Here is a 26,888-nt window from a genome sequence, read left to right on the forward strand (position 1 = left end):
ATGGGGCCATAATCAAAGGTGCAGAGCATATATGGCACAGCATTATAAGGGGCACCTATGGGGCCATAATCAAAGGTGCAGAGCATATATGGCACAGCATTATAAGGAGAATTTATGGGGCCATAATCAAAGGTGCAGAGCATATATGGCACAGCATTATAAGGAGCACCTATGGGGCCATAATCAAAGGTGCAGAGCATATATGGCACAGCATTATAAGGGGCATCTATGGGGCCATAATCAAAGGTGCAGAGCATATATGGCACAGCATTATAAGGGGCATCTATGGGGCCATAATCAAAGGTGCAGAGCATGTATGGCACAGCATTATAAGGAGCATCTATGGGGCCATAATCAAAGGTGCAGAGCATATATGGCACAGCATTATAAGGAGCATCTATGGGGCCATAATCAAAGGTGCAGAGCATATATGGCACAGCATTATAAGGGGCATCTATGGGGCCATAATCAAAGGTGCAGAGCATATATGGCACAGCATTATAAGGAGCATTTATGGGGCCATAATCAAAGGTGCAGAGCATATATGGCACAGCATTATAAGGAGCACCTATGGGGCCATAATCAAAGGTGCAGAGCATATATGGCACAGCATTATAAGGAGCACCTATGGGGCCATAATCAAAGGTGCAGAGCATAAATGGCACAGCATTATAAGGAGCATCTATGGGGCCATAATCAAAGGTGCAGAGCATTATATATGGCACAGCATTATAAGGAGCATCTATGGGGCCATAATCAAAGGTGCAGAGCATATATGGCACAGCATTATAAGGAGCACCTATGGGGCCATAATCAAAGGTGCAGAGCATATATGGCACAGCATTATAAGGAGCACCTATGGGGCCATAATCAAAGGTGCAGAGCATATATGGCACAGCATTATAAGGAGCACCTATGGGGCCATAATCAAAGGTGCAGAGCATATATGGCACAGCTTTATAAGGGGCATCTATGGGGCCATAATCAAAGGTGCAGAGCATATATGGCACAGCATTATAAGGAGCATCTATGGGGCCATAATCAAAGGTGCAGAGCATATATGGCACAGCATTATAAGGAGCACCTATGGGGCCATAATCAAAGGTGCAGAGCATATATGGCACAGCATTATAAGGAGCACCTATGGGGCCATAATCAAAGGTGCAGAGCATATATGGCACAGCATTATAAGGAGCACCTATGGGGCCATAATCAAAGGTGCAGAGCATATATGGCACAGCATTATAAGGAGCACCTATGGGGCCATAATCAAAGGTGCAGAGCATATATGGCACAGCTTTATAAGGGGCATCTATGGGGCCATAATCAAAGGTGCAGAGCATATATGGCACAGCATTATAAGGAGCATTTATGGGGCAATAATCAAAGGTGCAGAGCATATATATGGCACAAAATTATAAGGGGCATCTATGGGGCCGTAATCAAAGGTGCAGAGCATATATGGCACAACATTATAAGGGGCATCTATGGGGCCATAATCAAAGGTGCAGAGCATATATGGCACAACATTATAAGGGGCATCTATGGGGCCATAATCAAAGGTGCAGAGCATATATGGCACAACATTATAAGGGGCATCTATGGGGCCATAATCAAAGGTGCAGAGCATATATGGCACAACATTATAAGGAGCACCTATGGGGCCATAATCAAAGGTGCAGAGCATATATGGCACAGCATTATAAGGGGAATCTATGGGGCCATAATCAAAGGTGCAGAGCATATATGGCACAGCATTATAAGGAGCCTCTATGGGGCCATAATCAAAGGTGCAGAGCATATATGGCACAACATTATAAGGAGCATCTATGAGGCCATAATCAAAGGTGCAGAGCATATATGGCACAGCATTATAAGGGGCATCTATGGGGCCATAATCAAAGGTGCAGAGCATATATGGCACAGCTTTATAAGGGGCATCTATGGGGCCATAATCAAAGGTGCAGAGCATATATGGCACAGCTTTATAAGGAGCACCTATGGGGCCATAATCAAAGGTGCAGAGCATATATGGCACAGCATTATAAGGAGCATCTATGGGGCCATAATTAATGGTGCAGAGCATATATGACACAGCATTATAAGGAGCATCTATGGGGCCATAATCAAAGGTGCAGAGCATATATGGCACAGCATTATAAGGAGCATTTATGGGGCCATAATCAAAGGTGCAGAGCATATATGGCACAACATTATAAGGGGCATCTATGGGGCCATAATCAAAGGTGCAGAGCATATATGGCACAGCATTATAAGGAGCATTTATGGGGCCATAATCAAAGGTGCAGAGCATATATAGCACAGCATTATAAGGAGCATCTATGGGGCCATAATCCAAGGTGCAGAGCATATATGGCACAACATTATAAGGAGCATCTATGGGGCCATAATCAAAGGTGCAGAGCATATATGGCACAGCATTATAAGGAGCATCTATGGGGCCATAATCAAAGGTGCAGAGCATATATGGCACAGCTTTATAAGGGGCATCTATGGGGCCATAATCAAAGGTGCAGAGCATATATGGCACAGCTTTATAAGGGGCATCTATGGGGCCATAATCAGAGGTGCAGAGCATATATGGCAGAGCATTATAAGGAGCACCTATGGGGCCATAATCAAAGGTGCAGAGCATATATGGCACAGCTTTATAAGGGGCATCTATGGGGCCATAATCAAAGGTGCAGAGCATATATGGCACAGCATTATAAGGGGCATTTATGGGGCCATAATCAAAGGTGCAGAGCATATATGGCACAACATTATAAGGAGCACCTATGGGGCCATAATCAAAGGTGCAGAGCATATATGGCACAGCTTTATAAGGGGCATCTATGGGGCCATAATCAAAGGTGCAGAGCATATATGGCACAGCATTATAAGGGGCATTTATGGGGCCATAATCAAAGGTGCAGAGCATATATGGCACAACATTATAAGGAGCACCTATGGGGCCATAATCAAAGGTGCAGAGCATATATGGCACAGCATTATAAGGAGCATCTATGGGGCCATAATCAAAGGTGCAGAGCATATATGGCACAGCATTATAAGGAGCATCTATGGGGCCATAATCAAAGGTGCAGAGCATATATGGCACAGCATTATAAGGAGCATCTATGGGGCCATAATCAAAGGTGCAGAGCATATATGGCACAGCTTTATAAGGAGCATTTATGGGGCCATAATCAAAGGTGCAGAGCATATATGGCACAGCATTATAAGGAGCATCTATGGGGCCATAATCAAAGGTGCAGAGCATATATGGCACAGCATTATGAGGGGCATCTATGGGGCCATAATCAAAGGTGCAGAGCATATATGGCACAGCATTATAAGGAGCACCTATGGGGCCATAATCAAAGGTGCAGAGCATATATGGCACAGCATTATAAGGAGCATTTATGGGGCCATAATCTAAGGTGCAGAGCATATATGGCACAGCATTATAAGGAGCATTTATGGGGCCATAATCAAAGGTGCAGAGCATATATGGCACAGCATTATAAGGAGCATCTATGGGGCCATAATCAAAGGTGCAGAGCATATATGGCACAGCATTATAAGGGGCATCTATGGGGCCATAATCAAAGGTGCAGAGCATATATGGCACAGCTTTATAAGGAGCATCTATGGGGCCATAATGAACGGTGCAGAGCATATATGGCACAGTATTATAAGGAGCATCTATGGGGCCATAATCAAAGGTGCAGAGCATATATGGCACAGCATTATAAGGAGCATCTATGGGGCCATAATCAAAGGTGCAGAGCATATATGGCACAGCATTATAAGGAGCATCTATGGGGCCATAATCAAAGGTGCAGAGCATATATGGCACAGCATTATAAGGAGCATCTATGGGGCCATAATCAAAGGTGCAGAGCATATATGGCACAGCATTATAAGGAGCATCTATGGGGCCATAATCAAAGGTGCAGAGCATATATGGCACAGCATTATAAGGAGCATCTATGGGGCCATAATCAAAGGTGCAGAGCATATATGGCACAGCATTATAAGGAGCACCTAGGGGCCATAATCAAAGGTGCAGAGCATATATGGCACAACATTATAAGGAGCACCTATGGGGCCATAATCAAAGGTGCAGAGCATATATGGCACAGCATTATAAGGGGCATTTATGGGGCCATAATCAAAGGTGCAGAGCATATATGGCACAGCATTATAAGGAGCACCTATGGGGCCATAATCAAAGGTGCAGAGCATATATGGCACAGCATTATAAGGAGCACCTATGGGGCCATAATCAAAGGTGCAGAGCATATATGGCACAGCATTATAAGGAGCATTTATGGGGCCATAATCAAAGGTGCAGAGCATATATGGCACAGCTTTATAAGGGGCATCTATGGGGCCATAATCAAAGGTGCAGAGCATATATGGTACAGCATTATAAGGAGCATCTATGGGGCCATAATCAAAGGTGCAGAGCATATATGGCACAGCATTATAAGGAGCATCTATGGGGCCATAATCAAAGGTGCAGAGCATATATGGCACAGCATTATAAGGGGCATCTATGGGGCCATAATCAAAGGTGCAGAGCATATATGGCACAGCATTATAAGGGGAATCTATGGGGCCATAATCAAAGGTGCAGAGCATATATGGCACAGCATTATAAGGAGCATCTATGGGGCCATAATCAAAGGAGCAGAGCATATATGGCACAGCATTATAAGGAGCATCTATGGGGCCATAATCAAAGGTGCAGAGCATATATGGCACAGCATTATAAGGGGCATCTATGGGGCCATAATCAAAGGTGCAGAGCATATATGGCACAGCATTATAAGGAGCACCTATGGGGCCATAATCAAAGGTGCAGAGCATATATGGCACAGCATTATAAGGAGCACCTATGGGGCCATAATCAAAGGTGCAGAGCATATATGGCACAGCTTTATAAGGGGCATCTATGGGGCCATAATCAAAGGTGCAGAGCATATATGGCACAGCATTATAAGGAGCACCTATGGGGCCATAATCAAAGGTGCAGAGCATATATGGCACAGCATTATAAGGAGCATTTATGGGGCCATAATCAAAGGTGCAGAGCATATATGGCACAGCTTTATAAGGAGCATCTATGGGGCCATAATCAGAGGTGCAGAGCATATATATGGCACAGCATTATAAGGGGCATCTATGGGGCCATAATCAAAGGTGCAGAGCATATATGGCACAACATTATAAGGAGCACCTATGGGGCCATAATCAAAGGTGCAGAGCATATATGGCACAGCATTATAAGGGGCATTTATGGGGCCATAATCAAAGGTGCAGAGCATATATGGCACAACATTATAAGGAGCACCTATGGGGCCATAATCAAAGGTGCAGAGCATATATGGCACAGCATTATAAGGAGCATTTATGGGGCCATAATCAAAGGTGCAGAGCATATATGGCACAGCATTATAAGGAGCATCTATGGGGCCATAATCAAAGGTGCAGAGCATATATGGCACAGCTTTATATGGAGCATCTATGGGGCCATAATCAAAGGTGCAGAGCATATATGGCACAGCATTATAAGGAGCACCTATGGGGCCATAATCAAAGGTGCAGAGCATAAATGGCACAGCATTATAAGGAGCATCTATGGGGCCATAATCAAAGGTGCAGAGCATTATATATGGCACAGCATTATAAGGAGCATCTATGGGGCCATAATCAAAGGTGCAGAGCATATATGGCACAGCATTATAAGGGGCACCTATGGGGCCATAATCAAAGGTGCAGAGCATATATGGCACAGCTTTATATGGAGCATCTATGGGGCCATAATCAAAGGTGCAGAGCATATATGGCACAGCATTATAAGGAGCATTTATGGGGCCATAATCAAAGGTGCAGAGCATTATATATGGCACAGCATTATAAGGAGCATCTATGGGGCCATAATCAAAGGTGCAGAGTATATATGGCACAGCATTATAAGGGGCACCTATGGGGCCATAATCAAAGGTGCAGAGCATATATGGCACAGCTTTATATGGAGCATCTATGGGGCCATAATCAAAGGTGCAGAGCATATATGGCACAGCATTATAAGGAGCACCTATGAGGCCATAATCAAAGGTGCAGAGCATATATGGCACAGCTTTATAAGGAGCATTTATGAGGCCATAATCAAAGGTGCAGAGCATATATGGCACAGCATTATAAGGAGCACCAATGGGGCCATAATCAAAGCTGCAGAGCATATATGGCACAGCTTTATAAGGAGCACCTATGGGGCCATAATCAAAGGTGCAGAGCATATATGGCACAGCATTATAAGGAGCATTTATGGGGCCATAATCAAAGGTGCAGAGCATATATGGCACAGCATTATAAGGAGCACCTATGGGGCCATAATCAAAGGTGCAGAGCATATATGGCACAGCATTATAAGGGGCATCTATGGGGCCATAATCAAAGATGCAGAGCATATATGGCACAGCATTATAAGGAGCATTTATGGGGCCATAATCAAAGGTGCAGAGCATATATGGCACAACATTATAAGGAGCACCTATGGGGCTATAATCAAAGGTGCAGAGCATATATGGCACAGCATTATAAGGGGCATCTATTGGGCCATAATCAAAGGTGCAGAGCATATATGGCACAGCTTTATAAGGAGCATTTATGGGGCCATAATCAAAGGTGCAGAGCATATATGGCACAGCATTATAAGGAGCATTTATGGGGCCATAATCAAAGGTGCAGAGCATATATGGCACAGCATTATAAGGAGCACCTATGGGGCCATAATCAAAGGTGCAGAGCATATATGGCACAACATTATAAGGGGCATCTATGGGGCCATAATCAAAGGTGCAGAGCATTCTATATGGCACAGCATTATAAGGAGCATTTATCGGGCCATAATCAAAGGTGCAGAGCATATATGGCACAGCATTATAAGGGGCATCTATGGGGCCATAATCAAAGGTGCAGAGCATATATGGCACAGCATTATAAGGGGCATCTATGGGGCCATAATCAACGGTGCAGAGCATTCTATATGGCACAGCTTTATAAGGAGCATCTATGGGGCCATAATGAACGGTGCAGAGCATTCTATATAGCACAGTTGTATATGGAGCATCTATGGGGCAATAATGAACGGTATGGAGCATCTATTTTTATTTTTGAAATTCACCGGTAGCTGCTGCATTTTCTACCCTAGGCTTATACTCGAGTCAATAAGTTTTCCCAGTTTTTGTGGCAAAATTAGGGGGGTCGGCTTATACTCGGGTCGGCTTATACTCGAGTATATACGGTATCTATTTACGTAAATCCTTTCTCATGTTCAGCATCTTTGTTTTTGCTCAAAAATCCCCCCCCCCAAAAAAAAAAAAAAAACAAGACTAAGCCAAAAAGTAATCTGCATGAAATCATGTAGGTAAAGCATTTTTCAAGGTTAATTAATGTCGCAACATGAGTGTACTTACAAAGTTGTGTCTGCTCCGCACGTGTGCGTTGCTCCTAATCTGGGAATAGGATCCCACAGATGGTCCTCCAAGCTGCCTCTTTCCTGGCCCGGTTGGAATAGTTTGGTTCCCGCTGGTCCCAGATTTCAGGCCTTTCTTGGACCAGGATGAGGAGCATATCCACATTAATGATGGATGCCATGCTGCTTGCAACTCCGTGGAGGCGAGCGCCAGACTTCTGGGATATCTGTCTGGCTTTTTCAGCTAATTAGCATGTCTGAGCTTCCTGATTGAGGGCTTGCCACATTTCCTGGCACCTGGAGATGTCTGGCGTATTTGGCTATGTGCACACGTTGCGGATTAGGCTTAGGAATTTCTGGTGCGGATTCTGCCTCTTCTGGCAGAAAACGCACCTGCGGATTTGTCGCGTTTTTTGTGCGGTTCCGCAGCGTTTTTTGTGCGTTTTTGCTGCGGTTTTCTTGCGGATTTGCTGCGTTTTTTACCCTTGTGGTTTTCTATAATGGAATGGGTACAAATACGCTGCAGATTCACAAAAACGAAGTGACACGCTACTTCTTTTAAACCGCAGCGGATTTTCCGCAAAGTGTGCACAGCATTTTTTTTTTCTCACTGATTTACATTGTACTGTAAATCAATTGCGGATCTGCAGCGTTTCTGCACTGCAAAAACGCTGCGGATCCGCAGAGAATCCGCAACGTGTGCATATAGCCTGACTCGCAAGTCACACTGCTGGTCCATGTGTAATCCGTATTTTAAAATTACTTTGATTAGTGAATGTGGTAGGCCGCTCTGAACAAATGTGTTTTGAGCAAGCGCCTAAAACTATGCAAATTGTGGATGGTCCTAATATCTTGGGGTAGAGCATTCCAGAGGATTGGAGCAGCACGGGAGAAGTCTTGGAGTCGGGAGTGGGAGGTACGGATTAGTGCAGAGGTTAGTCGAAAGTCATTTGCAGAGCGCAGCGTTCGGTTAGGCTGATAGACAGAAATGAGGGAGGAGATGTAAGGGGGTGCCGCACTGTGGAGAGATTTGTGGGTGATAACAAGTACTTTGAATTGTATCCTGTGATGAATGGGCAGCTAGTATAATGACTGGCGAAGAGCGGACGCGTCCGAGTAATGATTAGCCAGACGTCGCGGTCACGGGAGCGGTCAGGTGACCGGTCACCTGACCACGACGTCATCGAAGGTCCTTCACTCACTGCATTCTTTGGAACGGAGGCAGACGCTTGCAGCGCTGAGAGCCAGGGTTCGTCGGAGGGGTGAGTATATCCATATTTTTTATTTTTATTCTTTATTTTTTACATGAATATGGATCCCAGGGCCTGAAGGAGTCTCCTCCCCTTCAGACCATGGGAACCATCCAGGATCGCTCCGTGCACCCGTACCCAGCGTATAAGATGACCCCCGACTTTTGGGACAATTTTTAGGGGTTAAAAAGTCGTCTTATACGCCAGAAAATATGGTATATTTTTTTATTATAACAAAAGCCTTTTTTTGGTTTTTAAACACCATATTAATATCATATGGTTTTTTTTTTTTTTCAGAAAACAGGACATAACCCATTTTGTTAGAAAAATATAACAAAGTGCTATCACAGCAGAGTCAAAGAAAAACATGTTTAGAAGCAAAAAAAAAAATCATAAAACAATTCTCTTAATTCCTGTAAGTTGGTGGAGGTGATGGCGGAAGCTCAGGGTCCTGATCAGGTGGCCTTTGTTGTGCCAATTGTCCATCATCCTGTGTGTATGATGTCTGTTCCTGCTCAAAATGATGCCCTTGCTCATATTGGCCAGTTGTGTATTGGCTATAATAAGGGTTTTGAGTATGGCCCTCATGAGGTTGAAAATAAGGCCTTGCATCATAACCCCCCCAATATGGCCATGTCGTTCAAACTCAGGTTGGGACTGGCCTCCAGCATTAGGCCTGGACAAGTGGCCATATTGGGAAGGTTGATGGTATGATGGCATATGGTAATGTGCTGGCCTTGGTGGGTTTTGGGTGGGAAAGGGGAGAGGTGTAGGCACACGTGGACAGGGTGCTTCAAATACTTGTTGAGCAGGCACCTGTTGAAATGATGGAAGGCGCAGGACGTTACGTGGTTAATTTGGTGGGGTACATGCATCAATAAGTGTTTGAAAACACCCTGTCACACGTAGCCTCACCTCAGGGGTATGGGACAGAGCTACCGGGCCAGGCTCCTCGAATAGGCCTCCTTATCATCATCCTGTGCAGCCCTGGCCAAATAATTAAGGACCCCAATGTCCACATTCCTGTGAGTTTCTTGCAGCTCTCTACTTCTGCGGCCACGACGGGAAATGACAGCAGGCTGTGGGGATGTTTCCAGTGGAACATTTGGGCTGCTACTGTTTCCTGGATCATCCTGACTTCCTGGATGTGGTGCTGCTGCGGGTGGTGGTGCACCTTCTTGGCCAGTTGTTGCCGGATCTTGTAGTGCAACTGAAGATGTTGCAGGAGGGATGTCACTGGAAGGATGAGAAGATGGGCCAGCCACCTCTTCTCCTTCCCCAACCGGATCTATCAGGGCCTCCGAGTCTGAGCCGGTCTCCCTCTCAGTGAGGTTTGACAGTTCTGTTTGTAAAGTATGAGAATAATTAATGATCAATTAAAATTTTACCTTTATAAAACATATGTGTAATTTTTATTTACCGTATATACTCGAGTATAAGCCGAGATTTTCAGCCCAAAATTTTGGGCTGAAAGTGCCCCTCTCGGCTTATACTCGAGTCACGGTAGCGGTGGGGTCGGCGGGTGAGGGGGAGAGGGCGCTGAGGCATACTTACCTACTCCTGGCGGTCCTGACGCTCCCCCTGCCGTCACACGGTCTTCGGTGCTGCAGCTCTTCCCCTCTTCAGCGGTCACGTGGGACCGCTCATTAGAGAAATGAATACGCGGCTCCACCTCCCATAGGGGCGGAGCCGCATATTCATTTCTCTAATCGGCGGTGCCGGTGACCGCTGATAGAGGAAGAGGCTGTGGCACCGAAGACCGTGTGACAGGCAGAGGGAGCGTCAGGACCGCCAGGACTAGGTAAGTATGTAATATTCACCTGTCCGCGTTCCAGCCGCCGGGCGTCGCTCCATCTTCCCGGCGTCTCTCCGCTCTGACTGTGCAGGTCAGAGGGCGCGATGACGCATATAGTGTGCGTGGCGCCCTCTGCCTGATCAGTCAGTGCGGAGAGACGCCGGGACCGGACGCTGGGAGCTGCAAGCAAGAGAGGTGAGTATGTTTTTTTTTTTTTTATTGCAGCAGCAGCAGCAGCAATGGCACAACTTTCTATGGCACAGCTATGGGGCAATACTGAACGGCGCAGAGCACTATATGGCAGCTATGGGGCAATACTGAACGGCGCAGAGCACTATATGGCAGCTATGGGGCAATACTGAACGGTGCAGAGCACTATATGGCAGCTATGGGGCAATACTGAACGGCGCAGAGCACTATATGGCAGCTATGGGGCAATACTGAACGGCGCAGAGCACTATATGGCAGCTATGGGGCAATACTGAACGGTGCAGAGCACTATATGGCAGCTATGGGGCAATACTGAACGGAGCAGAGCACTATATGGCAGCTATGGGGCAATACTGAACGGCGCAGAGCACTATATGGCAGCTATGGGGCAATACTGAACGGCGCAGAGCACTATATGGCAGCTATGGGGCAATACTGAACGGCGCAGAGCACTATATGGCACAGCTATGGGGCAATACTGAACGGTGCAGAGCACTATATGGCAGCTATGGGGCAATACTGAACGGCATAGAGCACTATATGGCACAGCTATGGGGCAGTAATGAACGGTGCAGAGCACTATATGGCACAGCTATGGGGCAGCAATGAACGGTGCAGAGCACTATATGGCACATCTATGGGGCAATAATGAACGGTGCAGAGCACTATATGGCACAGCTATGGGCAGTAATGAACGGTGCAGAGCACTATATGGCACAGCTATGGGGCAATAATGAACGGTGCAGAGCACTATATGGCACATCTATGGGGCAATAATGAACGGTGCAGAGCACTATATGGCACAGCTATGGGGCAGTAATGAACGGTGCAGAGCACTATATGGCACATCTATGGGGCAATGATGAACGGTGCAGAGCACTATATGGCACAGCTTTATATGGCACATCTATGGGGCAATAATGAACGGTGCAGAGCACTATATGGCAGAGCTTTCTATGGCACATCTATGGGGCAATAATGAACAGTATGGAGCATTATATATGGCACAGCTTTATATGGAGCATCTTATGGGGCAATAATGAACGGTATGGAGCATCTATTTTTATTTTTGAAATTCACCGGTAGCTGCTGCATTTCCTACCCTAGGCTTATACTCGAGTCAATAAGTTTTCCCAGTTTTTTGTGGCAAAATTAGGGGGGTCGGCTTATACTCGGGTCGGCTTTTACTCGAGTATATACGGTATGTTTTTACTTACGGTCTCAGATCCATACTGGGATCTAAAAAGGAGAGTTGATCATAATAAATATATTTCCTTTTTTTTTGCAGGCGCTGCTGCCCCGCTCCTGGCCCGCTGCTGCCTTTCTCGCCTATATGGGTCACGTATGCTGCGCCATCGTCTCATAACATCTTCCACTGCAATCATAGGGAAAAAAATAATGTATAAGGCCATTGTGCACAGTGGTACCACAATGTGTCAGTGATATAACAGATTTTAATGTGGCCTAGTAACCTGCATTTCTTAAAAAATATCATCAACATAAAGATTGTAAACACAAACAGCACAATACGATATAATGGAAAATACATAGAATTTCAGGCCATAAGGACAGGGTCCTCTCCCCTCTGTAGCAGTATGTCATGTAAATTTGTTTAATGTAAACAGTATCTATAAAACTCTGTACAAAACTCCTTTCTCATGTCCAGCACCATGTAATTAATGGTGCTATATAAATAAATGAGATTAATGTTAATAAAAATATCAGAAGGCCCAAATTCATGTAGCTAATGCAGTTTGCAATATTATTCATAGAGAAACATGAGTGTATTTACTTATCTGCCTCTGGACCTCACATGGCCGTTGCTCATATTCTGGGAAAAGGATCCCACATATGCTTCTCCATGCTGCTTCTTTTCTGGTCCGGTTGGAATAATGGGCTTTTTCAGCTAATTTGCATGTCTAAGCTTCCTGATTAAGGGCTTGGCACATTTCCTGTCACCTGCTGAACTCTTGCGTATTTCACGCAAGTCACACTGTTAGTCCGTGAGTAATCCGTATTTTTTGCGCACCCATAGACTTTCATTGGCGGATTTTTTGCGCAATACGCTGACAAACGCAGCATGCAGCGATTTTCTACGCCCGTAAAATACGGATGCGTAATATACGCCAAATAGGAGCTGCCCCATAGAGATTCATTGGTCCGTGTGCAATGCGTTGTTTTTGCGCCTCGCATACGTCCGTAAAACTCTAGTGTGACGCCGGCCTTAAGGTTGTTCCCACGAAGTTAGCTGCTACCATCTTGATGCTGCCCTGCATTCCTCCACTGCCATGTGACTGTTAGCCCCAGGCCCTGGATGGCTGGGCTCCCCAGCTTAAACGTTACGGGACACAACTGTCCTGTCTCCCATCCAGTAGCATAGCTACCGAGGGGGCAGAGGGTGCGGGCGCCCCGGGCCCGGTGCTCAGAGGGGGCCCACCCGGAGCTACGCCGATGCAGTTACATTCTGCTGCGGAGCAGGGAGAATCAATCTCCCTGCTCTGCTGCTATGGAGCCCCTGAGCAGGTGGGGGGCCCAGTGTCAGCAGTGGGCCTCCCGCTTGTCATCGCAAGGTGAGCTGTCTTTGCGCCCGCTGTCAGTGTCGGAGATGAGCGGGAGCTCGTCGCAGCGCAGGAAGCAGGAGGAAGAGAGGTGAGTATTGTGTTTTATTAATGGGGGGTGCCTTAAACTACAGGGTCTGCCTATGGGGGTACTGTATTATATAAAAGGGTCTACCTATTGGGGTACTGCATTATATAAAAGGGTCTGCCTTTGGGGGTACTGTATTATATAAAAGGGTCTGCCTATGGGGGTACTGTATTATAGAAAAGGGTCTGCCTATGGGGGTACTGCATTATATAAAAGGGTCTGCCTATGGGGGTACTGTATTATATAAAAGGTTCTGCCTATGGGAGAACTGTATTATATAAAAGGGTCTGCATATGGGGGTACTGCATTATATAAAAGGGTCTGCCTATGGGGGTACTGTATTATATAAAAGGGTATGCCTATGGGGGTACTGTATTATAGAAAAGGGTCTGCCTATGGGGGCACTGTATTATAGAAAAGGGTCTGCCTATGGGGGTACTGTATTATATAAAAGGGTCTGTCTATGGGGTACTGTATTATATAAAAGGGTCTGCTTATGGGGGTACTGTTTTATACTACAGGGTCTGCCTATGGAGGTACTGTCTTATACTACATATTGAAATGTATTCTTTAGCCTTCTGATTGAGCACTCTGCATCCTAGCCACAGGTGTTTTAATTACAGCAGGTCCAATACCCCTCCACAGAGAGAGAGAATTTTAGTCTAAGAAGAGGTTTCACAGGTACCCATTCAGATGGAGACGTTTATTCTCAGCGAGGAAAGGCGGGTTTAGGACCTGGTATAAGAGAGATGCCGTAAAGTGGCTACCAGGTACACATAAAATTGGCCATTTTTATGCGCTAAACGCTCTCATTTTTCATATTTCTAGTGCAGTAATGCAGTTCAGTTTTCGTGTTTCATGTTTGCATGTTTTAGCGCTGCAGTGTGCTGCCTTATTTACTTAACTATATATGAGTTGGCAACTTTAGGTTCAGCACCTGTTCACACTTAGTCTATGTTTGGATGTGACGGTCAGGTTTTTGAAATTTATTCTTTAGCCTTCTGATCGAGCACTCCGCCTCCTAGCCACAGGTGTTTTAATTACAGCAGGTCCAATACCCCTCCACAGAGAGAGAGAATTTTAGTCTAAGAAGAGGTTTCACAGGTACCTATTCAGATGGAGACGTTTATTCTCAGCGAGGAAAGGCGGGTTTAGGACCTGGTATAAGAGAGATGCCGTAAAGTGGCTACCAGGTACACATAAAATTGGCCATTTTTATGCGCTAAACGCTCTCATTTTTCATATTTCTAGTGCAGTAATGCAGTTCAATTTTCGTGTTTCATGTTTGCATGTTTTAGCGCTGCAGTGTGCTGCCTTATTTACTTAACTTTATACTACAGGGTCTGCCTATGGGGGTACTGTCTTATACTACATGGTCTGCCTATGGGGTTACTGTCTTATACTACAGTGTCTGCCTATTGGGATACTGTCTTATACTACAGGGTCTGCCTATAGGGGTACTGTCTTATACTACAGGGTCTGCCTATGGGGATACTGTCTTATACTACAGGGTCTGCCTATGGGGGTACTGTATTATATAAAAGGGTCTGCGTATGTGGGTACTGTATTATATAAAAGGGTCTGCCTATGGGGGTACTGTATTATATAAAAGGGTCTGCTTATGGGGGTACTGTATTATATAAAAGGGTTTGTCTATGGGGGTACTGTATTATATTAAAGGGTCTGCCTATGGGGGTACTGTATGATATAAAAGGGTCTGCGTATGGGAGTACTGTATTATATAAAAGGGTCTGCATATGTGGGTACTGTATTATATAAAAGGGTCTGCCTATGGGGGTACTGTATTATATAAAAGGGTCTGCCTATGGGGGTACTGTATGATATAAAAGGGTCTGCGTATGGGAGTACTGTATTATATAAAAGGGTCTGCATATGTGGGTACTGTATTATATAAAAGGGTCTGCCTATGGGGGTACTGTATTATATAAAAGGGTCTGCCTATGGGGGTACTGTATTATATAAAAGGGTCTGTCTATGGGGGTACTGTGTTATATAAAAGGGTCTGCCTATGGGGGTACTGTTTTATACTACAGGGTCTGCCTATGGGGGTACTGTCTTATACTACAGGGTCTGCCTATGGGAGTACTGTCTTATACTACAGGGTCTGCCTATGGGGTTACTGTCTTATACTTCAGGGTCTGCCTGTGGGGGTACTGTCTTATACTACAGGGTCTGCCTATGGGGGTACTGTCTTATACTGCAGGGTCTGCCTATGAGGGTGCTGCCTTGTGCTATATTGAGGACTATCTGGCACATTATACTATATGGAGGTTATCTGTGGGGCCATCGTACAGTGTGGGGATTACAGTGAAGGGGCCATCATACAGTGTTGGAGCCATCAAACAGTTTGGGGGCTACTAAGGGGCCAGTATACTGGGTGAGTGTTACTATACAGTGAGAGGGCATTATACTGTGCATAAGGGATACTGTGTATAGATGAGCTGTACGGGAGGGGGGGGGGGGCGACTCGGGACATTATTACATGTAAAGTGGGCACTTATTGTTATAGGGGAACTCAGGTTACTGTGACTATCAAAGGGGCACACAGGGCATTATTACTTACTAGGGGGGCACAATGTAGGCACTGTTTTCTAGGGCACTTGCGCCTGGCATTACAATATTATAGAGGGTTGCTTTAGAATTTAGAGGGCACAGAGAACCGCACAGCAGGTGCAGTAATAGGGACACATACGGCAGAGGCTCACTATTGGGGTATCAGGTGCAGTAATAGGGTCACATACGGCAGCAGAGGCTCAGTATTGGGGTATCAGGTGCAGTAATAGAGACACATATGGCAGCAGAGGCTCGGTATCGGGGTATTAGGTGCAGTAACAGGGTCACATACGGCAGCAGGGGCTCAGTATCGGGGTAACAGATGCAGTAATAAGGACACATGCGGCAGCAGCGGCTCAGCATTGGGGTATCAGGTGCAGTAATAGGGTCACATACGGCAGCAGCGGCTTTGTATTGGGGTATCAGGGGCAGTAATAGGGACATATACGGCAGAGGATCAGTATTGGGTATCAGGTGCAGTAATAGGGACACATACGGCAGCAGCAGCTCAGTGTTGGGGTATCAGGTGCAGCAATAGGGACACATAAGGGCGGCGTCACACTCAGCGTAGTGAAATACGGTCCGTTTTTTACGGCCGTAATACGCAGAAAAAATCCAGAAATCGTGATCCGTATGTAATCCGTTGGTGGTTGTGGTCGCGTATTTTGCACATGTAATGTTGCGTATGTAATCCGTATGACATCCGTAATGCGTTTTTTCCATGCAACCTGACAAAATGGACATTTAACGGTTTTGGAGCCTGAAATTATTTTAAATCAGCATCAGCAACCCTATTTAAGGCCTCTACAACAGGTGGCACCCTCCCATATGGCCATTTTGTGGTTGTGCATCTGTTGGTGTGTTGTGGTAACGTTTGCACCATGTCTGACCTACTGCACTTCACCCCAACTCAGCGAGCTTTGTTTAACTGGGTCTTGTCGCGTCGGTTTGGCCAGCCATACCCTGTGATTGTAGATCCGCGAAGGAGGAGAAGACGAATGTGGGTGCATCCTCTTTTGACCCAACGCCTCACTAAAGGCCATTTTCAGAGGCTCTACATCTCTGCGTGCACATCCTGTTAAGTTTTACCTATACTGTCGAATGACAATACCAACATTTGATATCTTGTTGGAGATAGTACGTCCAGGACTCACGTATCAGGACACCAGGATGCGAAAAAGCATATCCGCAGAGGAGCGTCTTCTCCTTAACTTGCGGTATGTATTCAACATCTTCACATACTGTATGTTGACGATTTTTTTTTTCAGGGTTGTTTGCTAGCAGCTATTTTAAAATATATGTGTTACTTAGGACGAAACCACAAAAAAAAATGTATTTTTAATGTTCTACTTATGTCCACTAGGTAAATATCGCTTAATTTCATTAATTTCATTTTTTTTTTAGTAAACAACATACTTGCGCTTTATCATGTTTTCTCTAAACTATTGTTACCTAACTAATATGATTTTTTGTGTCCTTTCAGCTTCCTGTCAACTGGATTGTCTTATGCGGGACTACAACTGGAGTTTCTCATTGGTCGCTCCACGATTTCTGGAATTGTGCGCTCAACATGTAGTGAAATATGGTCGAAACTACATGAACTTGTCATGCCTGAGCCAAAAATGGCTGATTGGCTCAAAATAGCCCGTGGGTTCAATGACACTTGTGACTTCCCATACTGCATTGGAGCCCTGGAAGGGAAACATATCAGGGTGCATAAGCCGCCGAACTCTGGCTCCCAATTCTACAATTATAAGCAGTTTTCCTCTGTACTTCTGTTAGCTGTAGTTGACAGTAACTACAGGTTTATAATTAAAGACATTGGGGCCGGCGGCTACGTGAAAACCAGTTAGACCTCCCACCACCACAACAACTCCCAGGCTCCAATGCTGAAGCAGTGCCATATGTTCTTGTGGGAGATGAGGCCTTCCAATTGACAAGGAATGTCATGAGGCCTTATCACAGGCGCAACCTGGATCACCGGTGGCATGTTTTTAATTTGAGGCTTTCCAGGGCGCGTAGACTGGTGGAGTGTGCCTTTGGGATTCTGTGTGCCAAATGGCGTCTCCTCCAGTCTGCCATTCAGCTGAGTGAGGCTACTAATAATTAAGTTATTAAAGCGTGTGTTGTTTTGCACAATTTTACTAGACTTCATGATTGCCCGTCATCTGTTATTGGTGAAGAAATGTTGCCCAATGAGAGTAGGCCTACACCACATGGCCCTCCTACACGCCGTCCCCTTTCTGGAATAAAAGTTAGAGATATTTTCACAAATTATTTTGTTTCTCCTCAGGGTGCTACTCCCTGGCAAGATTATGCTGTTTCTCAGTTGTGATTTCCTTTTTTTCAAAATATATTATCACCATAAAATATTTTATGCCTACAGAAACTGTACTCTGTGTGTTGTATTTACTTAATTACCAGATGGTTATGAACAGAGCATATGTGTGTGATGTAAGAATGATTGTCCCACAAACGTCAATTGGCTTTTGACAACATTTTTTACTTAGAGCAAAAGCCTTTTGGTGTTAACTTTTAACCATATTCGTTTCATATGGTTTTTTTTTTGTAAACCACAACAGAATAAAGTGCAATTACAGCACAAAGTTAACCAAAACATGGTTAGGCGGAACAAATATAAACAAAAATAACTTTGGGTTACAAATTTCTGTAAGTTGGTGGAAGTGATGGTGGCAGCTCAGGGTCCTGCTCAGGTGGTCTTTGTTGGGCCAATTGTCCTTCACCCTGTGTGGATGCTGTGTGTGGCGGATCTAAATACAGGCCTTGATCATATTGGCCAGTTGGGTATTGGCCATAAGGGATTTGTCTCTGGCCCACATGCTGCTGAACATATTGGCTGGACTCATAGCCACCCCCAATATGGCCATGTCGTCCAAACCCAGGTTGGGACCAGCCTACATCACTGGGTCTGGAAAAGTGGGCATGCTGGGAAGGTTGTTTGTAGGCTGCCATATGGTACGGTGCTGGCCTTGGTTGATTTTGGGTGGGAAGGGGTTGAGGTGTAGGCACACGTGGAGGAGGTGCTTCAAATCCTGATTAACCATGCACCTGTTGAGTTCGTGGATGGCGCGAGAGGTTATGCGGTGAAAGCTGCCTTCTCTCAATAAATTCAAAAACCTCATAGGGGTCATTTGGGGAGGTGCATAAATCAATCAGGATTTGAATACACCCTCTCACACGAGCAATCATTGCGAGCAATCATGTAGGTAAAGCATTTTTCAAGATTAGGCTGGTTTCACATTTGCGTTTTTTGGCGCTGCGTTTTAGCGGAAAAAAACGCATGCTTTTTTTCCCTATATTTAACATAAAAAACGCATGCTTTTTTGTATGTGTTTTGCCGTGTTTGACGACGCATGCGTCGTTTCTATGCTTGCGTTTTGTTGCAGAAATGCAACATGTAGTAATTTCTAGAGGCATTTTTTTGCAGCAAAAAAACGTATTGCTGTCTATGTAAACGCATGCGTTTTTAAGCACATGCGTTTGATTGCGTTTTTAAACGCATGCGTTTCCATAGAAAAAAACAAGTCTACACACTGATAAGCCACCCCCCACCATCAAGGTGATAAAGGGATCCAAACCCTAACCCTAACCCCCCAGCATCAAGGTGATAAAGGGATCCTAATCCTAACCCCCAACCATTAAGGTGATAAAGGGATCCTAACCCTAACCCTAGGGATCCAAACCCTAACCCTAACCCCCCAGCATCAAGGTGATAAAGGGATCCAAACCCTAACCCTAGGGATCCAAATCCTAACCCTAACCCTAGGGATCCAAACCCTAACCCTAGCTATTTCTATTTATAGTGGGTTTTCTAGTTGATTATGATGATTGGCAGCTGTCACACAGTTCTCATCATGCGTTTCAAAAACGCAAATGCAGGAAAAAACGCATGTAAACGCGTCAAAACGCCGCGTTTTTTTACTGCAAACAAAAACGCATGCGTCAAAAAAACGCAGCGTTTGCACGCGTTTACATGGGTTTTTTTCACCACCTGCGTTTGCGTTTTTAACGCTGCATTTTTAAACACAAATGTGAAACTAGCCTTAATCAATGTCGCAACATGAGTGTACTTACAAAGTTGTGTCTGCTCCGCACGTGTGCGTTGCTCATAATCTGGTCCCAGATTTCAGGCCTTTCTTGGACCAGTATCAACAACAAGCGGATTTACATCCCATTAACCGCACGAAGAGAACCATACAGATTAAAACATAATATCTTTATTAATAGGTCAACATAAAAACACACATAGAACAAGACCTGATATCCATACAAAAAAAACAGAAGAAAAAGCACAGGCCATATAAAATGGGGATCACCAATCAGCAAAGATTTGTTCCAAAACGCAGCTTTATTAAAGTATAACACAGGAAAAAGGACATTAAAAACATCTAAAAACACATTTAAACTAATGCCAAAAATATGGCATATGCCTATACACACATAAAGGGGGAGAAAAAATAATGATAAGAGACATAAGTGTGCAAATACTCCTCAAAATACTAACCTCAGAAAAAATATATGCCTAGGGGAGGCAGCTTTTGCAATAGATAAATACATCCGAAAAGAGAGCAAAGAGAAAGCTATAGCCTTAAAATAGTAAACATCCTTTATTACAATCAATAATTACATAAGAAAAGAACAATATGGCAAAATTAGAGTTTTAAAAAGATATATATGTGGATCCAAAGTGCAACAGATATAATCGATCCAGACTCAAAAATCAGGCAATATCAGGGGTCATAGCATATATGATGTGCAAAATGCAGCCTAAGGTATAGAAATATTTCTAATGATGCAGGATAAAGTGCTAGTGTGCCTTGTGCAATGAAATCTAGGCAGCAAAAGCAAGCTAGGAAAATAGGAACTGAAAAAATACACCTATACGAAAGTGCTGTTAGTATACTATGCGGCCTAAGGCTCTTAGAAAGGTGCACAGGTCCTATTTAAGCAACCATCAAGAGTGACCCTGGAAAATAAATAAGGCACAGTGGCAGAAATGAATTACCTGTGAGCCGTGGAGCGATTCCCCGACGCGCGTTTCGCGTGTAGCTTTTACGAGGGGTAAGGTCCTTACCCCTCGTAAAAGCTACACGCGAAACGCGCGTCGGGGAATCGCTCCACGGCTCACAGGTAATTCATTTCTGCCACTGTGCCTTATTTATTTTCCAGGGTCACTCTTGATGGTTGCTTAAATAGGACCTGTGCACCTTTCTAAGAGCCTTAGGCCGCATAGTATACTAACAGCACTTTCGTATAGGTGTATTTTTTCAGTTCCTATTTTCCTAGCTTGCTTTTGCTGCCTAGATTTCATTGCACAAGGCACACTAGCACTTTATCCTGCATCATTAGAAATATTTCTATACCTTAGGCTGCATTTTGCACATCATATATGCTATGACCCCTGATATTGCCTGATTTTTGAGTCTGGATCGATTATATCTGTTGCACTTTGGATCCACATATATATCTTTTTAAAACTCTAATTTTGCCATATTGTTCTTTTCTTATGTAATTATTGATTGTAATAAAGGATGTTTACTATTTTAAGGCTATAGCTTTCTCTTTGCTCTCTTTTCGGATGTATTCCTCAAAATACTATATGGACAGCATATTTTTCACCATACATAATGTCAAAACCAACGCGAATACGTCATATAAAGCACATAAGGGAATGCTATGGTAGATATAAATATATGCAGTATAGTACAGGAGCTCTGGATGAACTTAGAGTGAAGCCCAAAGCCATAGGTAATGCACATAAAATAATGACACTCAAGTAAATGCAAGCAGATAAGGCATAAAACTCAATATTAGCCAAAAACTCCTATTCCCCAGATAGTACGGAGTGGGACAAGCACAATAGCCCTGAATGTCCCAGAACTAGTACAGAAGTATGGCACTATGAGTGAACACACAAACTACGTGCAAAACCAGCAGAGCATGCACAGCAGTCACCTCCCCAAAAAGTTAGCGGGTATAATAACCCAGATGTACTGACAGGCATAAAGAGAGCGAGTACCCTACGCGTGTCGCCACTACGGTGGCTTCATCAGGGGTGTAATTATCGCTCCAAATACCCGTGTATAAATACCTTATAATGTAGCATCTAAGTGGACGCAGCTGTGAAAATTCGCCTGGAAATGGCAGGGCAGACAACAACAAGTGGCGTGCAACACTCTGCATTACGCAGGCGTCGGCACCCTAGGGGCCGGAAGCCACCGGTGCTAAGCAACAGTAGACAATACCGACCCTTGCCTGCACAGAGAAACCAGCAGCATGTGGTGACGTAATACTCACAGCGGCCGTATCTGCGCAGGCGTAAGCATACCAGACCACAGTAATGACAAGCACACAGCAAAAAGTAATGACAAGCACACAGCAAGAATGGTGAGGCTGTAGTCTCCAGGTATTGGTGCCCACCGCGCAGGCGCCGGCATTCCGAAACCAGAAGTAGTCGGCGCCTGGCAACAGTGGAAGTTTACAGATCGCCGGAGAGTCCCGGCCAATGGCAACAATAAGCATATATACAAATAAAAATAAGCAGAGCCCGCATAAAGGTCCCCGCGGCATATGGTGACCTAGTACTCTCAGCGGTGAGATCTTCGCAGGCATCGGCGTACCTGCCCCAGAAGGTTTCTGGGAATAGGCCATAAACATAGGACACTAACAGTAGAAATTTACAAATCGCCGGGGAACCCCGGCCAATAGCAGCAATAAGCATATATATAAATAAGCCAAGCCTGCACAAAGAACCACGCGGCATGTGGTGACTAGTACAGCGGCGAGATCAACGCAGGCATCGGCATACCTGCGCCAGGAGGTGTCTGGGAATAAGCCGTAAACATAAGACATCAACAATGGAAGAGTACAAATCGCCGGAGAGCCCCGGCCAGTAGCAGCAATAAGCATTCATATAAATAAGCCGGGCCCGCCCATAGATCCACGTGGTATATGGTGACTAGTACTGACGAGAACTTCGCAGGCACCGGCAAATCTGCGCCACGAGGTGTCTGGGAATAAGTCATAGACATAAGACACCAATCACCAAGCTGCGGTGTCCATTGTGCAGGTGCCGAAAAATAGACGCCAGAAATGACCGGTGCCTAGCAACAATATATTCTAACAGGTCGCGCACACAGCAGCAATAGGCATAAGTGTTATGACCTGGTGGTTAGGAGCACCCGGCACGACCTAATAGTTAACTCACACAGGACAAGCTCTGGGATGTGGGAGCTCTGCTGACCGCAAGCCCTAATCCTATCACAACAACTAAAAATACCCGTGGAGCGTTCCTGACTCTCTCTAGATGCCTCTTCACAGCCTAAGAGTTAGCTAGCCCTAGAGATAGAAAATAAAGCCTACCTTGCCTCAGAGAAATTCCCCAAAGGAAAAGGCAGCCCCCCACATATATTGACTGTGAGTAAAGATGAAGTCACAAACGCAGAAATGAAACAGGTTTCAGCAAAGGGAGGCCAGACTTACTAAACAGACAGAGGATAGGAAAGGTATCTTTGCGGTCAGCACAAAAACTACAAAAGACCACGCAGAGTGTGCAAAAAGACCTCCGCACTGACTCAGGGTGCGGAGGTGCCACTCTGCATCCCAGAGCTTCCAGCTAGCAAGACAAAATCATGATAACCAGCTGGACAAGGAAACAATGAACAAATAATAACTATCAGGAACTTAGCTTCTGCTGGAGAAGACAGGTCACCAGAAAGATCCAAGAGCGAACTGAACCAATGCAGGAACATTGACAGCTGGCATGGAGTAACGATCTGAGTGGAGTTAAATAGAGCAGCCAACCAAAGGATAAACCACGTCACCTGTGCAAGGAACCTCAGAAGCAGCAGCTTCACTCACAGCCACCAGAGGGAGTCCATGGACAGATCTCGCCGAAGTACCATTCACGACCACAGGAGGGAGTTCGACAACAGAATTCACAACAGAGCCCCCCACCTTGAGGAGGGGTCACAGAACCCTCACCAGAGCTTCCAGGCCGATCAGGATGAGCCAAATGAAAGGCACGAACTAGATCAGCAGCATGAACATCAGAGGCAAAAACCCAGGAATTATCTTCCTGACCATAACCCTTCCACTTGACCAGGTACTGGAGTTTCCGTCTCGAAACACGAGAATCCAAAATCTTCTCCACCACATACTCCAACTCCCCCTCGACCAACACCGGGGCAGGAGGATCAACGGAGGGAACCATAGGCGCCACGTATCTCCGCAACAACGACCTATGGAACACATTATGGATGGCAAAAGAAGCTGGAAGGTCCAAACGAAATGACACAGGATTAAGAACTTCAGAAATCTTATATGGCCCAATGAAACGAGGCTTAAACTTAGGAGAGGAAACCTTCATAGGAGCATGACGAGATGACAACCAAACCAAATCCCCAACACGAAGTCGGGGACCAACACAGCGCCGGCGGTTAGCGAAACGTTGAGCTTTCTCCCGGGACAATTTCAAATTGTCCACCACATGAGTCCAAATCTGCTGCAACCTGTCCACCACCGTATCCACACCAGGACAGTCCGAAGGCTCAACCTGCCCTGAAGAGAAACGAGGATGGAAACCAGAATTACAGAAAAAAAGAGAAACTAAAGTAGCCGAGCTGGCCCGATTATTAAGGGCGAACTCAGCCAAAGGCAAGAAGGACACCCAATCATCCTGATCAGCAGAAACAAAGCATCTCAGATATGTTTCCAAAGTCTGATTAGTTCGTTCAGTTTGGCCATTAGTCTGGGGATGGAAAGCCGAAGAAAAAGACAAATCAATGCCCATCTTAGCACAAAAGGACCGCCAAAACCTCGAAACAAACTGGGAACCTCTGTCCGAGATGATGTTCTCTGGAATGCCATGCAAACGAACCACATGCTGGAAAAAACAATGGCACCAAATCAGAGGAGGAAGGCAATTTAGACAAGGGTACCAAATGGACCATCTTAGAGAAGCGATCACAAACCACCCAAATGACCGACATCCTTTGAGAGACAGGGAGATCAGAAATAAAATCCATGGAAATATGCGTCCAAGGCCTCTTCGTGACCGGCAAGGGCAAAAGCAACCCACTGGCACGAGAACAGCAGGGCTTAGCCCAAGCACAAGTCCCACAGGACTGCACAAAAGAACGCACATCCCATGACAAGGAAGGCCACCAAAAGGATCTAGCCACCAAATCTCTGGTACCAAAGATTCCAGGATGACCAGCCAACACCGAACAATGAACCTCAGAGATAACTCTACTAGTCCATCTATCAGGGATGAACAGTTTCTCCATAGGACAACGGTCAGGTCTATCAGCCTGAAACTTCTGCAGCACGCGCCGCAAATCAGGGGAGATGGCAGACAAAATTACCCCCTCTTTAAGAATACCCGCCGGCTCCGGAACACCCGGAGAATCAGGCACAAAACTCCTTGACAGGGCATCAGCCTTCACATTCTTAGATCCCGGAAGGTATGAAACCACAAAATCAAAACGGGAGAAAAAGAGCGTCCAGCGAGCCTGTCTAGGATTCAACCGTTTGGCAGACTCGAGATAAGTCAAATTCTTGTGATCCGTCAAAACCACCACGCGATGTTTAGCTCCTTCAAGCCAATGTCGCCACTCCTCGAATGCCCACTTCATGGCCAACAACTCTTGATTGCCAACATCATAATTGCGCTCAGCAGGCGAGAATTTTCTAGAAAAGAAGGCACATGGTTTCATCACCGAGCCATCAGAACTTCTTTGCGACAAAACAGCCCCTGCTCCAATCTCAGAAGCATCAACCTCGACCTGAAACGGGAGCGAAACATCTGGCTGGCACAACACAGGGGCAGAAGAAAAACGACGCTTCAACTCCTGAAAAGCCTCTACAGCCGCAGAGGACCAATTGACCACATCAACACCTTTCTTGGTCAAATCAGTCAACGGTTTAGCAATACTAGAAAAATTAGCGATGAAGCGACGGTAAAAATTAGCAAAGCCCAGGAACTTCTGCAGGCTCTTCACAGATGTCGGCTGAGTCCAATCATAAATGGCCTGAACTTTAACAGGGTCCATCTCGATAGTAGAAGGGGAAAAAATGAAACCCAAAAATGAAACCTTCTGAACTCCAAAGAGACACTTTGACCCCTTCACAAATAAGGAATTTGCACGAAGGACCTGGAACACCATTCTGACCTGCTTCACATGAGACTCCCAATCATCCGAAAAGACCAAAATGTCATCCAAATATACAATCATGAATCTATCCAGGTACTCTCGGAAGATGTCATGCATAAAGGACTGAAACACAGATGGAGCATTAGAAAGCCCGAATGGCATAACCAGGTACTCAAAATGGCCCTCGGGCATATTAAATGCTGTTTTCCATTCATCGCCCTGTTTAATTCGCACAAGATTATACGCCCCTCGAAGATCTATCTTGCTGAACCAACTAGCCCCCTTAATCCGAGCAAACAAATCAGACAGTAGCGGCAAAGGATACTTAAATTTGACTGTGATCTTATTCAGAGGGCGGTAATCAATACAAGGTCTCAAAGAGCCATCCTTCTTGGCCACAAAAAAAAAACCTGCTCCCAATGGTGACGACAACGGGCGAATATGACCCTTCTCCAAGGATTCCTTTACATAACTCCGCATAGCGGCGTGCTCTGGCACAGATAAATTAAACAGACGGCCCTTAGGAAACTTACTACCAGGAATCAAATTAATAGCACAATCGCAATCCATATGAGGAGGTAGAGCACCGGATTTGGGCTCTTCAAATACATCCCGGTAATCTGATAAAAACTCAGGGACTTCAGAAGGAGTGGAAGGCGAAATTGACAACAATGGAACATCACCATGTACCCCCTGACAACCCCAGCCGGACACAGACATAGATTTCCAATCCAACACTGGATTATGGA

The sequence above is a fragment of the Ranitomeya imitator genome, chromosome 1 (assembly GCF_032444005.1).
Source record: "Ranitomeya imitator isolate aRanImi1 chromosome 1, aRanImi1.pri, whole genome shotgun sequence".
NCBI classification, from domain to species: domain Eukaryota; kingdom Metazoa; phylum Chordata; class Amphibia; order Anura; family Dendrobatidae; genus Ranitomeya; species Ranitomeya imitator.